At 48.6% G+C, this 14,764-nt stretch overlaps 1 protein-coding gene across 3 annotated transcripts in view; it reads right to left on the minus strand.

Moving 5' to 3' along the window:
* The window catches only part of BTBD9 (BTB domain containing 9), a 419,154-nt gene that overhangs the window by 5,659 nt on the left and 398,731 nt on the right, over positions 1 to 14,764 (minus strand). The gene's annotated exons all lie outside the window — the stretch shown is intronic.

A 14,764-nucleotide genomic window follows, 5' to 3' on the forward strand; every position in this document is an offset into this window, starting at 1 on the left:
GCCCAGACCCTGCTGGGCAGCTGTGCTGGGGAGTGGACTTCAACTGTGTATGGTTCAGGCCCACCTGGACAAATGTCCTCAACCTGGAGGAGCCAAGGGAAAGCTTGCCTACCCACCAGTTGGTTGGCCCAGAAGCATTACTGCACTGTCAGTGCTGTGCCAGCAACTGTGCAGACAGGGCACGGCACTGAGCACAGCGCTCAGCAGACACGGGTGAGCAATGGCCATGACCTTGAGAATATACAGCATGGCAGTGGGGCTGGGGTGGGGGTGTGTGTGTGTGAGCTTGACACTCACGGTACAAAACAGACCGCAAGTGCTGAAGTGTGAGCTGTGGGGTGCAGTCAGAGGAACCATAGGTAAGAGGTGGGCCACCGCCCCAGCCCACACATGGAAATTCCTCTCTCTGCCAACAACCAGATCTTTTTGGGGTTCCACTCTCTGGGCGCCAGTCTTGAGCCCTTGGAAGGGCAGAAATCCCATCTTCTGAAGCAGAGGTCTGGAGTCGTGGATCAACTTTCCAAGGAGCATGCTAGCAGTTTTAAGGGAATCAATTCCCAGATCATCAAAATTTGTATTTTCTCAAACTGCCTGAGGGTGTGCCTGAATTCCCAGTACCCTTGCCCACCACACGAAGGACAAAAGCCCAGCCCTCCCCTCTCTTGTTCTGGTGTGTTGCCCTGGAGCATACAGACCTCCTTCTCACCACCCTGAAGCCCTGGACTGGGCACAGTCTCTGACAAGTCACTGGCCAGCCTCCTGGGACTCTGTGAGGGGGATGCTTGGCCCAAGTGAGAGGCTCTGAATTGGGAACTGAAGCATGCACAGGGGTGATGTGAATTCTTTTAGGTGTAATTGGAATTCTTCGAGAATTATGAAGACATTTTCAAGATACTCTCGCTAAAACCCATGGATAAAACTTTTCCGTAATTACTTTCAAATCTGGTGTGCCTTATTCAAAGAGTTAGTTAAAATCTGTTTTATCAAAATCATGCCATCAAATATTTATTCCTAGTAATTAGTCAATCCTCATTTTCCATTTTATGTTTATTTTTTCCTCTGATTAACAAAAATAATTGTACTTAAACTTATGAAACATTTTACTTCTCAACCTAAAATGTTCAAAGGATTACGCATTTTTCCAAAGCTCTTTTGGGGGAATACACAAACAAAATGTTTGAAGGCCACAGCTCTACAGCACTTAGGAGAATCTATGCCCTGTATATAGTTCTCTTAAAAAATAATAGGCAGGACCTGAAGGAGAAGAAGAGGATGTTTTAGGGTTGAAATAATATAAGTGAAGACTGGGGAGGAAAGAGTATAGTGGTGTCTGAGGGCAAGATCTGACCAATAAGGCAGAGTGAGAGAGGGGCCTAGGGTCAGCGGGGAGGGGCCTAGGGTCAGCGGGGAGGGGCCTTGGGACAGTGAGGAAGGGACTGGGGACAGTGGGGAGGGGGATCAGCGGTGGAAGCCAGTGAGGGCTCTGGAGAAGGAATATGTATGACCCGCCCATTCCACAGTGTTCGTGGGCTGCTTCCCACAAGACACTTCCCATGGGACCAGGCCTCCACATCAGATCAAACAACAGAGGTCCTGGCCTCATGAGTACGCGCTGGTGGTGTGGTACTGAGATTTGCAAAGATTCACCTGGCAGTGAGGTGCAGGGTGTCCTGGAGATGGAGAAACCAGGGATCAACTTGGGAGCAAGACTGTCCTATGATAGGTGGTTATGGAGGCCAAGAGGAGGAGTTATGGTCTGTGAGGTGTTTAAGGAGAGAAATACACTAACCCTGGTTACTTGTTAGAGATGAAGTATAGAGCGATGGATAAACCCGAGGGAGACCCCAAGCTCTGGGCTGAGGTGAGGTGCGTGGGCGGCGGAGCTCAGGAAGCTGGGGAAGGCAGGGCTGGCGGTGCTGGCCCAGTGAGAGGGCAGAGCTAAGATGAGCGGGCGGGGCAGCAGGGAGCAGTCAGGTCTCAGCTGGAACGGGATCAGGATGAGTTCCAGTTCCTGAGGGGCCTGACAAGACAGCCTTGGAGAAGCTGATGTGCAAGGCCAGCAACATGACAGGAACTGAGGCCAGGGGTAGCCAACGGGACCAGTGTTTGGGGATGGGGGACCAGGCGCTCATGGCTGCAGAAAAAAGGCAGAAGCTAGTGGAAGCAGAACCCGGGCTTTCCAAACAGCACTGCCCTATCCCAAGGCCTTCGTTCTGGTCTCCAGACTTCTCCCAAATTTTCCAGAGGCCCTAGATTATAAATAAGTGACACAACTGCTAAAAAGCTATCGTTGAACTTGGGTGCACACACTGAGGCTAAGCTGTAAGCGTGTAAATGATCACTATTAGTGATGTGCTTGGAAAGCACTGACAGGTGTCTAGAGCCTGTGTGCGCAGTGGTGAGTGGCCCACCACACTCTGAGCCACAAGTGTGGGACACACTGCTACCCTCCCCGGCCCGCCCAGTGCTCCTGGGGAATTGCAACCTCACCTTGCTTTCCTTCCGAGGGGCCTGCTGGCTGGTGAGCAGCCAATGGACTTTGGATTTGCCATGTTTGGTGAGTCTGTTCCTGGGCAAGGGCCTATTTGGTTAGAGGATCAGGGCACTGGTGCTGGGTGTGGGCAGGATGCAGGGCAGGGCTGGCTGGCCACCTGTCATTCACTGAGGGAGGGCCTGGCAGAGGAGGCAGGGTTGAGGTGGTGAGACTGCAGGGGGCTCAGAGGAGTCGTGGGCTGGGGCCACTCTCTCCCAGGGAAGTTCTGATCCTCCATGGGAGGAGCAGGCAGGCATAGCGCCTCATGGGCCCCATGCACATGAGCCCTTCTATTATAGAATCAAGTTCACAGAGAAGACAAATGTGATATCAACTGTAGAATTATATTGAAAATCTGAATTCCGTGCTTACCTTCCTGCATCATTATTTTTTCTATATTCCCACTTCAATTCATTTATTGACCATGGTTTCAAGTTTCACATTCCAAACTCTAATATGAAGATTAACAGGCCACGCGTTTCCCTGGTCTGTCCTCTCCGTTTTGGCAGTGCCGTCTTCTCTTAGAGTGAGTATATTTCTCTACCTACAGGTCAGGCGCTTGTCCGCTGTCCTTGTCCAGGGCTTCCTGCCTGCCTGCGGCTGCCCCATTAGCTCATATCTCCTTCCTTTTCCTTTCTTTCTTTCCTCCCTTCTTTTTATATAAAATCTCCCTCTTTGGGCCCATCTGCAGATGCTGTTAATGGCCAGATGGGCCTACGTCAGAAGGGAGGGCATTATATGGAGACTAAGAAAACTATCTGGGCCATCGGCTCTGACCTGAGCTAGCAGGGTAAACTTGAAAACCTTCCTCTACACCAGGTTAACATACTTTAGGTTTCCGAAGTGACAAGACCCTCCTGGGCTAGTTAACCACTTGGTCCCTCTCACTCTCTGAGTGCTCCCCTTTCCAGACGCAGATATGGGCAGCGTGGCCGGGCAGTGGCAGCCCCCAGCAGGCAAGCCTAGATAGCAGGCTGTGTCCTTAAACCTGACTAAAGCTTCTTGCAACCCAACAAATAGCCCATTCTCTTCTGGAAAAGGGCCCAGAGTCACGCTTTGTCTCTCCTACCCATGAATGATGGATGCCTTTTCAGAAGCAGCTGCATGTTACTGACCCTGTCTCCTTCTGACACTGCAGCTCTTCATCCCACACCATTGTGTTCTTTAATCGGTTATCTGTGTAATCCCTGCTCTCTTTGCTCCGCCAATATCTCTGAGGCCGCTCCTCAGAGCCCCAGGCCGACACTAATCCCTGAATTGACTTATATGTGTCCTAGTCGTTATTACCTTTTCTCAAGATCTCCCCTCTTGCACTGAATGGTTTTTCTCTCCTTTTGCTCTTGTGAGGTGCTCTTCAGTCCTGTTAATTACCAGTGAGCTCTTCCCCAACCTGTCCTGCAAGCCTTCAGGGCGCCTCCTGCCCCAAGGCCCCCCATCCTGCCTCTGTCTCCTGATCTGTCGGTTCCCAGCTGACTCAAGTCCAAGGCATAGTTGTCCTTTCTCCAGCTCAGGGCCTTGCACAAGAACAAACGAATCAGTAAAAACCCTGGACTGAGAAATAAAGTTAAAAAAGATCTCGGAGTGGCCTAATGCCAACAGCTGATTCTTTAGAACATGTTTCTTACCTGAGGAGGGGTCCCCATGCGTGATGCTATCCCTGAGGGAGGGGCAGGGTGGGTTTCTGTGTAAAAAGCCTAGAAAGATACACTCTCTCTATAGTAAGCACATGACAAATGTTCCATAGCCTGACTCTTGTCGGTGCCCTGGTTCCCACTGTTATTCCCATTTCCAGCTGAATTTACCTCGTCTTACTTGGGTGTGTTAACTGCACAACTGCATTTAGCCCATTAACCACTTTGTTTTCAAATAATAATGCAAATAGCTGTTATTCCCAATACACCTAACAATATGACAAAGAATCTCAACCGGCTGTTCTTATGTTTTCCTGTGGATATTTCTCCTAGAGAAAGCGTAACTGTTTCTCTCCCCGACACCACGGTGCTCATGGAAGGCTCTTCCATCGAGTGAAGGGGACCCCAGAAGCCCTTGAAAGCCCCAGGCCGTAGCTCCGCTGTGGTTCTGGGAGAGCACACTGCGGCCAGGGTGCAGCCACCAGACACTAGGACCTGGGGCCACCTCAGAGCCATGCTCCAGTCTGTGACCCTGGAATCCCAGCTAGTTTCACTGTGGGCTCCCTAGGCATCTCTACAGAGTCACATAGGCTCTGCCAGACTCAAAGGCAAAACACAGGAAACAGTTCATTTTATTAAGTCACAAACTGTGTGGTGAAGATTCTAAGTGAAAAAGATGTTTTGCCAGTGGAAAGACTGTGAGGACTGAGTTGACAAAGAAGAGAAGGGAGAGAGCGGAGAGAGAGAGGAGGGGGGGGGAGACCAACCGGCCACAATAACACATTGAACTTGCAGAAGAAGAAAACAGTCCTGTGGTCACTGGAGGTTGGAAAGGGGAAAGGAGAAGGGGGTTAGGGAGTAATTGGGTAAGGGACAAAAAGAATAATTATAATTTGTAATAATGGACATGTAATAATATTGATGATCACATACTGTACACAAATTCTGAGTCAACTCTTTACTCCATAAATATGTATAATCAATCGTTTCAATTAAAAAAATTCTTAAAAAATCTCAAAGACTGTATAAAAATAATTTAAAAAATAAAATAAGTTACAGATTAAGAAAAAACAAAATATGTTACAAAAGAAATATATGATTGGGGTGACAAATTCAAATAACATAAGCATTTAAAGAAAGTAAGTAAATGACCGTAAACCCTTACACATTGAAAACCCCTGAGGTAGAACCTAGTAATTTGGAGTTAATAGGAAAGAGTCATTTTTGAAGGGAAAAAAGAACAGAACTTGATAACAGACTGGTTAAGACTGATTAAGGAAAGAAAAGGGTCGACACTGACTGTAAGGATTTTCTGGAAGGGACAGAGACGGGTGGACCATGGTGCTACAAGGCGGCGGTGGTAGCGGGGTCCGTGGGTGGAGGGAGCTCTGACCTGCACTCAAGCTGAGGACGCTCATAGATCATTTCACTGCTTTTGTTTTCTCATCTTCAGCGATCTCACGGAACAGACTGATCAGATGCGTTTACTGCTCGGTCCCTGCACAGGGTGGGCGGAAAGGGATGGGGTGCTGTGCGCAGCGAGGCAGAGCCTCTGTGCTGGGTGTGCGTCTGCTTTTCTGCAAAGAGAGAGTGTGGGGAAGCTGGGATTCAACCTTGGGCTGGCCAGTTCCCAAGCCTGGACCCTTCCACTGTGTTGGGAAACAAAGCCTGCCTCACAAAACAACTCTAAAAGCACTTGATCAGCCGTGTTACTCCAGGGGTGTGTGATAAGCTAATTTTGCCTGGAAGGGAAAGAATAGGGAGATGAAGGTGTGCATGCACTAGACTTTGAAGGATGGGAGGCAGACAGGGAAGGGGGTGGCCTTCCAGGCTGAGGGGGCAAAGAGAGGACTTCCAGATAAAGTGGGACCCTGGCAGCCTGTCCCTCACCCGCTGTCACTGTTCTGTGGAACAATGTGCCTGGCTCAATCATCTGCATCAGTGATCCAAGCCCAGGAGGCTTGAACCCGATGTGGCAACAAAGCAAGCCAACACCCAGCCAGCTCCCAGACCACCGCAGGTGCTCAATAAACACCATGGTGTCTGCACCTCACCATCATCGTCAGGTGCAAGGTTGTGGTTCCTTACCCCAGGACCCCTGGCATCTTCAGATTTGCACGTGGTGCAAATAGGCATCCAGAAGGGGTGAAAAGTAAGCCTGTGGTGTGGAAGCTGGCTCCTCCACTGATGGCTGTGCTGTTGGGGCTGGGCCTGAAGCAGCCTCCACCCCAGGAGAGGTGCGTAAGGGAAGGGAGGCTGTGTAGCCTCCACTCTTTTCACGTGGAAATTGGAGGGTGCCAAAAGCTCAGACCAGTCATTACTACCATGGGCAGGGGTGTCTGGAAGTGTGCCCTGGCCTGTCCTGGCTGCCCCCAGCTCCTCAGCCCACTTCGTCTTCCCACCAGGCACCTCCAGGCCTCTCTCCAGGTGGAACAGCCACGTCCCAATGTTCTGTTCACTCAGAAGCTGTGTAATTCCATTTCTTTCCTCCAAACCTCCCCAAGACTGCAGTACTCCTTGGAAAGGATGTGACCAAAAGTGAATGAGGCATACAGGGCAGGGACGCACTACTGATTTATGCAAAACCATTACCCTGGCTGCTGCATCATTTTCCCTTCCCTTTTCCACAGTCATGTATCCCATTAGCCTGTTTGATTGCCGTTGCTCACAAAGGGGCACCTTCACTGAACCATCTTCAGTGGCCTCCGGATCTATCCCCTGAGAGGAGTCAGCTAATTTGGAATGTAGTCATCTGTATGAATCTGACACAGCCTCAGTCACAATCCGGGTGTCCTTTTTTGTAACTGCTATTTATTATCCCTTTGCCTTGCCTCTCTGGGAGCCATAATTCTCGACACGTTGAGACAGTCTGGGGTGTTCGTTTCTCCCGGAACCCTGCACAGGATGCACTCAGATATGCCGGCCCCTTCTTGGTGATCAGGCTAATTCCTTGGCTGGCCACTGTCTGCCACCTTTCATTAGAGGGATTTCCCCAAGAACTATTTTGCTCGACATATCTTCATGGTTTTTAAAAGCAGAAACCTCTGCTAATTTTCCCAAGTTGGCCTAAGAGTCCTCTGTGAGCTGTAGCAGAAATTGGGAAAATTTGATAAATGTTGATCAGTGATGATACCTTGCTTTCCTAGTTTCTACTAAGTAATTTCTACAGACTGCTTTCATGTCAACAAAAACAAATAGGATTTCTGATCCAAGCTTTCAACTTACATTCACGAGGTGGCATTCTGTATAAAATAGATACCTACCTCTCAATGATGTCTGCCCATGAGTCAAATGCAAAGCTGTGACTTCTGATTTATACCTCCTGAAGATTCCTTATTTCCCTTTCACAGTGGCTGGTGTGGTGGCATCACACACCTACCCAGCATTCAGCAAACATTAATTGATCCTCATGATGGTGACCATCACCATCTCTTTTATGCTCGTCTCAGAGCAGAAATTATATGTGCATCTGAACAGCCAACACATTGTTTTCAGTTAAGGAACCATTTCATAGGGAGACATTTCCTAATTGTGAGCAACAGTATTTTAGTATTGCTTAGGGGTACCCAAATATTTTTTTATAAGCACTTATCCCTACAAGGTATGGAAGGAAGTTTCTGGGTGACAGTGCTCATATATGGCAACAGTTTTTTAACTTGCCACTGTTACTTTCACGTGTGCCTTTCCTCTCCAAGCGCTCCAGCAGTGTGGAGGCTTCCACCTCCTCACCGCTGACTTGGTAGTGGGACAGTGTTTGAGATCACCCTCGGCAGCAGCTGGAGGTTTCCATTCACCTCACTGCATGGTGGCTCCCGGGCACTCTCTTGCCCAGGTCTGTGGGCACTTTCTCCCAGGCCAGCTGAGGATGCAGAGCTACTGCTGCTCCAATACAACAGGTGTGAGGATTGTGCAGTGTTTGAAACGATGACATGTGCTCAATGTTGTGTCTCTTTTCCTCTCTTTTTCCAGTAAAATCTTTCATAATAGACATGTAAGCATAAAGATGCCCCCAAAAAGGTCTTTTTTGTAATTATGCAATAAATTAAATATTTTTCTGCCTTTTTCCTATCTCACTCGGAAGGACACTCTAATATTTAGTTCACTCTCCCTATTTTAAAGACAGGCCTGAGAGGTGGGAGGTGAAGTGACTTGCTGGGGCCACAAGGCTGGTCGGAGGTAAGGCGGGCACCAGTGCTGTGAACCCTGCCTCTAGGGCCACACCCTCCCCTCTTCCCACTCACTTCTGGCTCCTCCTCAACTCATCCCCACGTCCCTGTCCCATTGTGTCCAGTCTATGCATGACGGCTGTTTCTCAGGGCTTGCTTCTAGACTTCCACGCCCCTTCCTTCCTAGCCTAATTCTTCCCAGGCCCCTGGCCTGGATGATTATCTGCACATGTAATCTTTAAATCCAGGTTTTTGTTTGGATTGCTCTCCTTTCACTGCTCCTCCACTGCACTATATTTTCTTGCAACTAAATGTTTTCAGGTTTTCTCATAACCATCACAATTCTATCATTCTCCAAGAACATGCGGGTCACAGTCTTGGTGCAGTCTTCAGTTCTCCCTTGTTCTCCAGCTCCAGGTTATCACACACAGGTGATTCCTGACAGCTGATTCCACTCCAATGCTGTACCTAAGCACTGGCCTTGGTCTGATTTGTGGAGGGACTACTGCATGCCAGGCACTGAACTGGTACTGGGGACATGGTCCCTGTCCTCAAGAGCTGCAGTGTAGCAGGGGACCCAGTAGGGCTACTATGCAAACTGACAGGTGCCAGGCTGCAGCCCACCTGCCTGGCTTGCCCACCTGGCCCTTGCTGCTCCTGCACTACATTCTCTCTGGCCAGCACCTAGTCCTGGTGTATACTGCATAGGGCAGCCACGGTGCCATCTGAAATCTGGGTTTGTTTTGGTTACTTCATTTCCCAAGCAGGTTTTGTGTGCACCCCTTCCCAGTCACTGGGACAAGAAACCCCTGGAGGGCCAGATTCTCTCCCCAGCAGGAGTGAAGTGTGAAGGCTGGGACTGTCACTCCCTGTAGACCAGGAGCTCTCGCAGGGAGGGGATCACCTCTCCATTTGCTCCACATCTCTCTGAGGCTCTCCCCCATGTCTACTTCATTGTGGCTGCTGACCGCTGGGATTCTGACCTCGGGATCCAGCACATGACTGCTCTGCGGTGCCTTCTGGGATTAGAAGAGGACCCTCTTGCAGCTGCAGGGGAAGTCCTCAGGGTGCCAGAGAGGGTGTGATCAGACCTGGGGGAAGGGGAGCTGGGAAATAATTGTCACCAGGTCAGGAAGGAGCATTTACCTAATTTTTTTTTTTAAAGAGTCTGTTTTCCCAGCTTTTTTTTTTTTTCTCACTAGAGCCACATGTTGCTATGGGAACGAGGACAGCACTGGGAGCTCAGAGCCACTCACGGGACTGACAGAAGCCTGTAAATAAATTATGCCTCACTCCAGGCTCTGAGCTGAGTGGTCCTGGAGGGCAGCTCAGGCAGCCACTTTCAGACTTTCTGTCCTGCTGGTGCCAGCTCATGCAGACCCTTCTGCCACAAGCTCACAGGCCAACTGCTATTCTTAATGTGGCGAGCAACTAGCATGCAGTGATCTGCAACTCCCACCCCTGCAAAATCTTCCATGATATAATCTCATTCATGGCTACCCAAACCTAAGGCCCAAGGGCAAGGATCACTTGATCCATTTTACAGATGAGGAAAACTCACCATACTCCTTCAGGGCTGCCCTGCATCCACCCACACCAGCTGCCATTGCTTCTGTTCACATTACTGCACTTCTGTCCCTGCCATCGACTGGGTGCAGCCATATGAAATGTCACCCAGATTCAAGATGCTCTTCATGGGAGTTGATTTCTATCAGGCAGTGCAGCTACAATTCCGTAAAGGAAAGGCCCTGCCTTGGCTTCTCCCCTAGATCTAGCACAGGCTGGTGCACAGAGCATGCCCAGAGGAGCCACCTGCTGATCAAAGTCTGACTCACAGTTAAGTGAGTTAAGAGCCAGGGCAGAGCTGAGTGCATTTCTGCCCCTTACCATGTGCTATGCTTTTCTGGGAGACATCACAGCCTGTATGCTAAGAGCCAGATTGCCTGGATTCAAATCCTGGCTCTGCCACTCAATACTGCAGTGACATTGTGCAAATTAGCATCTCTCAGCTTCAGTTTTCTCATCCATGTTTCCTTTTTGCTTAAAACCAAACTTTTTACTGTGAAAACTATATGTAAAAAGGTGCATAAAACAGAAATGCATAGTTTGCTGAATAATTATATATGGAGAACACTCATAGAAACACCATCTGGGTCAAGAACCATGTGCCCCTCCCTGATCCAAGCCTCCTCCACCCTAAGGAAACCACAATTCTGGTTTAAATAGTAATCCTTCCCTTGATTTTTCTTTCTTCATAGTTTCACCATTTGTGAATGCATAAACATTAGTTATTTTCCCCTGTTTTTGAAGTTACCACTACTGTAATCCTACTATATGTACTCTTCGGTGTCTGGCTTCTTTCCTCAACGTGCTGGGATATTCATCCAGGTGGACCATGGCCCAGTGTACAATGAATCATGTGCTGCTGATCCATTCTTCTGTGGGTGGACAATCGGGTGGTGTCCCTTTGGGTCTCTGATGAGTGAAGCTGTGGTGAGAGCCTCATTCTTGCATCCTCAACTAATGCGAGAGTTGCTTCAGAGAATATGCACGGGGGTGGGGATACTCAGCCACAGGGTGAGCGTGCACACGTGTGCAGCTCTGATAGGTAACACCAAACCATCCTCCAGAGTGACTGCGCTCATTCATACTCCCACAACAGTGGATGAGAACTGCCCATTGCTCCATGCTTTTGCCAACACTTGGTATTGAGTTTCCTCATCTTTAAAGCAACAGTGGGAGTAGAACCTACTTCACATATGAGGATTAAATAATGTAATAACTATAAAGGGGTTGGAATAGGGCCTGGCGCATGGTAAGTGCTCAGTAAATACTAGCTGCTATTACTGTAATTTATAATAATAATTATTTTAATTATAAGAGTCCTAAGCTAGGAGATGCTAAGATATTTGGTATGCACACTTTTCCACTTACAAAAGCTTCTGGTTTCTGTTTTAAGAAAATCCTCAGTATGACTACAGAAACTCTGTCTTGGAATGCCATGGTTTTTTGATAATGAAAAGGAGTTCTGCTAAATCTTTTCCTTTATTACTTTACTTGATTGACTCTCTGGGAGAGGGAGAGAGGGATGTACACATCAAATCATTCATTCATCCAGCTAACAGGTACTCTGTTCACATGTGCAGGGCACCATGCTAGCCTAGGTGCTGCAGATACAAAGATGAATACGACACAGCCTCTCCCCTTACTACATAAATTCAGGAAGTAAAATGGAACTCTGAGAGCTGCCTACAGCCTGTCAATGCCATCCTCAGTCTCTGTTACTGACTCGGCAAAAGATTTCATGTAGGTTCTTGTGAGCAGGAATTCTGTCTTTCTACATTGCAGAGAGTTCGCTTTTCTGACAGTCCTTTTTGACCCCCAGGGCTGCTTTGTGCCCCTTAGCTCCCTGCCTACTGAAAAATCACTCCAGAACTTTCTCTCAAACCCAGGTTTTCATAAAAACCTTTCATAAGAAGCAGGCATAATGTCTATTTAGTTCAATACCACTGACTTTCATAGGTCCACTGATTTGATCTCATTTAGACTCTTCTGGATTTCTTTAAGGATGTAGGTGTGTGCTTTTGTCATTTTCTAAGATAATTAATGAAATGAGAATGAAGGGGCTGTTGAGAAAGGCCATGCGTCAGAACCAGCACGGCTCTGTGGCATCATCACTTGGGTTGAAAAGTCCACCATGACATTTGCAGTGGTGTCGACAAGGCCCAGTTTCCAACCTTTTTCAGGTATGAGAGACTTAGAAAGGTGAGCAGTGACTGCCTCCCAGGTGGCTCAGAGCTGATTAGTAGTGGAGGTGGATGGGCAGTGACACAGGGATGACCACGAGTTTGCTAAGGTGGCATCTGAGACCACATAAAGTGACTGAGGAAAAGGCCAAGAAGGACTTTTCTGGCCATAAGTACTGGGGAGAATCAGGTAAGCAGAAACAACTGAAGGGGAGGGTATATGTGCTCAAAGACAAACTGACGTATGTCTGCCACCTAGTGCGAGGCATGGGAAGAGGACAAAGGCACGGGCAGGGAGAGGATGTGGGCAATGGCGTTCAAGGGTAAAGGAGAAACGCGAGACATGGGAGACCCAGGCCAAGCACAGCAGAGACAGTGGAACAAAGAAGACGGGCAGAGGATCACAAACACAGGCTGTCAGGAAATGAAAGGCGAGTGTTCTAAGGAGTTAGATAAATGACAGGATGATGCTGAGTGCACATGTAGCAGGAGGTCAGGGAAGGAAGTGGTGGAGTCTCTAAGAGGTAAGCATTAGAGGAATTTATGGACAGAAGTCGTAAAAGCAGTTAAAACATTAAATGAATTCGTTGCTGCGATGCTCACAAAGGAAAATGAGCGACAGATGCCAGCAGCAGACGTACACTTCCCAGAGGAAAGGGGTGGGGTGCCGCAGGAAATAAGAAGCGTGCCAGAAAAGGTGATCAAGAAATCTGAACCTCCACAGACTGTGGGGCTGCTGGTGCCCGAGAGCTAGCCCGGTCATAAGGAAGGAGGGAAAATCAACATGCAGCAGGCGGATGTCGAGCCTCTGGGTACAGGAAGGCATGGCCTGCTGGAGCACATAGACCCATGCCTACAGTGGGCAAGAAATCCCAATCTGTCTCAGCTTAGGAGCCTGCTTTCACTCACTGCCTGGTATGCACCTCCGTTATTCCAAGCGCCCTCTTCCTGGTTGTGTCCTCACATGGCCTTCCTTGATACATGCACGTGGGGGGACCCTAGTCCCTTTCTCTTATAACGGTACTAATCCCATCAAGACCTCATCTAAACCTAATCACCTCCCAAAGGCCCTACCTCCTAAGACCATTCCATTGGGAGTTAGGGTTTCAACATGTGAATTTTGGGGGGGCACAAAGATGTGGTTCGTAACTTCATTTCAGTCTGAGGCAGGATTTGTTTCCCTTTAGCTTCTGATTGTTTGTGAATACAAAGACTTTGTGCTGATTTTGAGAAGTGTAGGTGGAATTGGTTTTTAGCATGGAAAAGTAAGATTGTCTGTGTACATAAAAGAAATAGAAATGTGGGTGAACAAACCCTTTGCCACATGGCCCACATAGCCCTGCTCTCTGCAGCTGCTGCCCCATCAAGAGAGTGGCAGGTGGAGCAGGGGGTAGTGAAGGGCTCCTGAGAGTGGAAGATGAGTCGGAGGGGATGGCGGTTGGGCTGTGTGGGCAAAAGGTGGGAAGTGGCCAGAGCTGCTGGCTGTGTTGAGACCTTAAGTAGTTTCACGGGGCCAGGAGCCCAGTGTGTTAATGGCTATGTGACTGTGACTTGCCTTTTATGAACACAGACAATCTTACCTTTCTGTGCTAAAAACCAATTCCACCTACACTTCTCAAAATCAGCACAAAGTCTTTGGGTTCACAAACAATCAGAACCCAATGGAAACAAATCCTGCCTCTGACTGAAATGAAGTTACGAACCACATCTTTGTGTCCCCTCAAAATTCACATGTTGAAACCCTAACTCCCAATGGAATGGTATTAGGAGGTAGGGCCTTTGGGAGGTGATTAGGTTTAGATGAGGTCTTGATGGGATTAGTACCGTTATAAGAGAAAGGGACTAGAGTCCTCCCACATGCATGTATCAAGGAAGGCCATGTGAGGACACAACCAGGAAGAGGGCTCTCGCCAAGAACCAAACCCTGCTGGCACCCTGGTCTTGGACTTCCAGACTCCAGAACTGTGGGGAATAAACGTTTGCTGTTTTACTACCAGTCTATTTTGTTACAGCAGCCCAGGCTAAGACAGCCACCAATGTCGCCAGGCAAGTAAGCGGGCACAGACCGAGGAAACCCTGCATCTCCTGTCTTCTAGCCCACCCTCCACAGTGAGGAGGAGGTGCCCTGACCTCTATGTCTGATGGTACAGTCTGGTTCCCATGGGACTATGGAGCAGGGCTGTCCTGGACTCTTTTCATCCCCAGCCTCCTTTCCCCAGCTGCTGTCCCCCTGTCTGCACCATCACAGTTCTCCTCTAGAGCAGTCTCCCTGAGGAGTTGTGCCCAAACAACCCAAGCCACCCTCCTCCCCTGTCCCTCACACCTCTGAACTCTGCCATACCAGCTTACACACATTTCTGCTGTTCTCTAAGACAGGTGATACAACTTCCTTCAAACGATGTCCCAGAACCCGGTATGCTGCAGTGGAGAACATTCTTTTTGAGGGCTTGCTATATTCGTGACGCCCAGTGAAATTCAACTTTATTGTGCCTTCCTGGGAGCTCTGAGAATGACATAGTTTATAGATCTTGTTCATCATTTATTTTATGATTTAAGATGCTTTCCAGTTGGCAACACTACTTGAGGCTCTTTTCCTGATCAATAGCTGATTCAATAAGGCAGCTGAGTAAGTTACTCATCAACCAAAGGTGACAGATCACCAATCAACTAATGACCTACTAGCCAACC

Source organism: Cynocephalus volans, chromosome 5, assembly GCF_027409185.1.
Source record: "Cynocephalus volans isolate mCynVol1 chromosome 5, mCynVol1.pri, whole genome shotgun sequence".
NCBI lineage: Eukaryota > Metazoa > Chordata > Mammalia > Dermoptera > Cynocephalidae > Cynocephalus > Cynocephalus volans.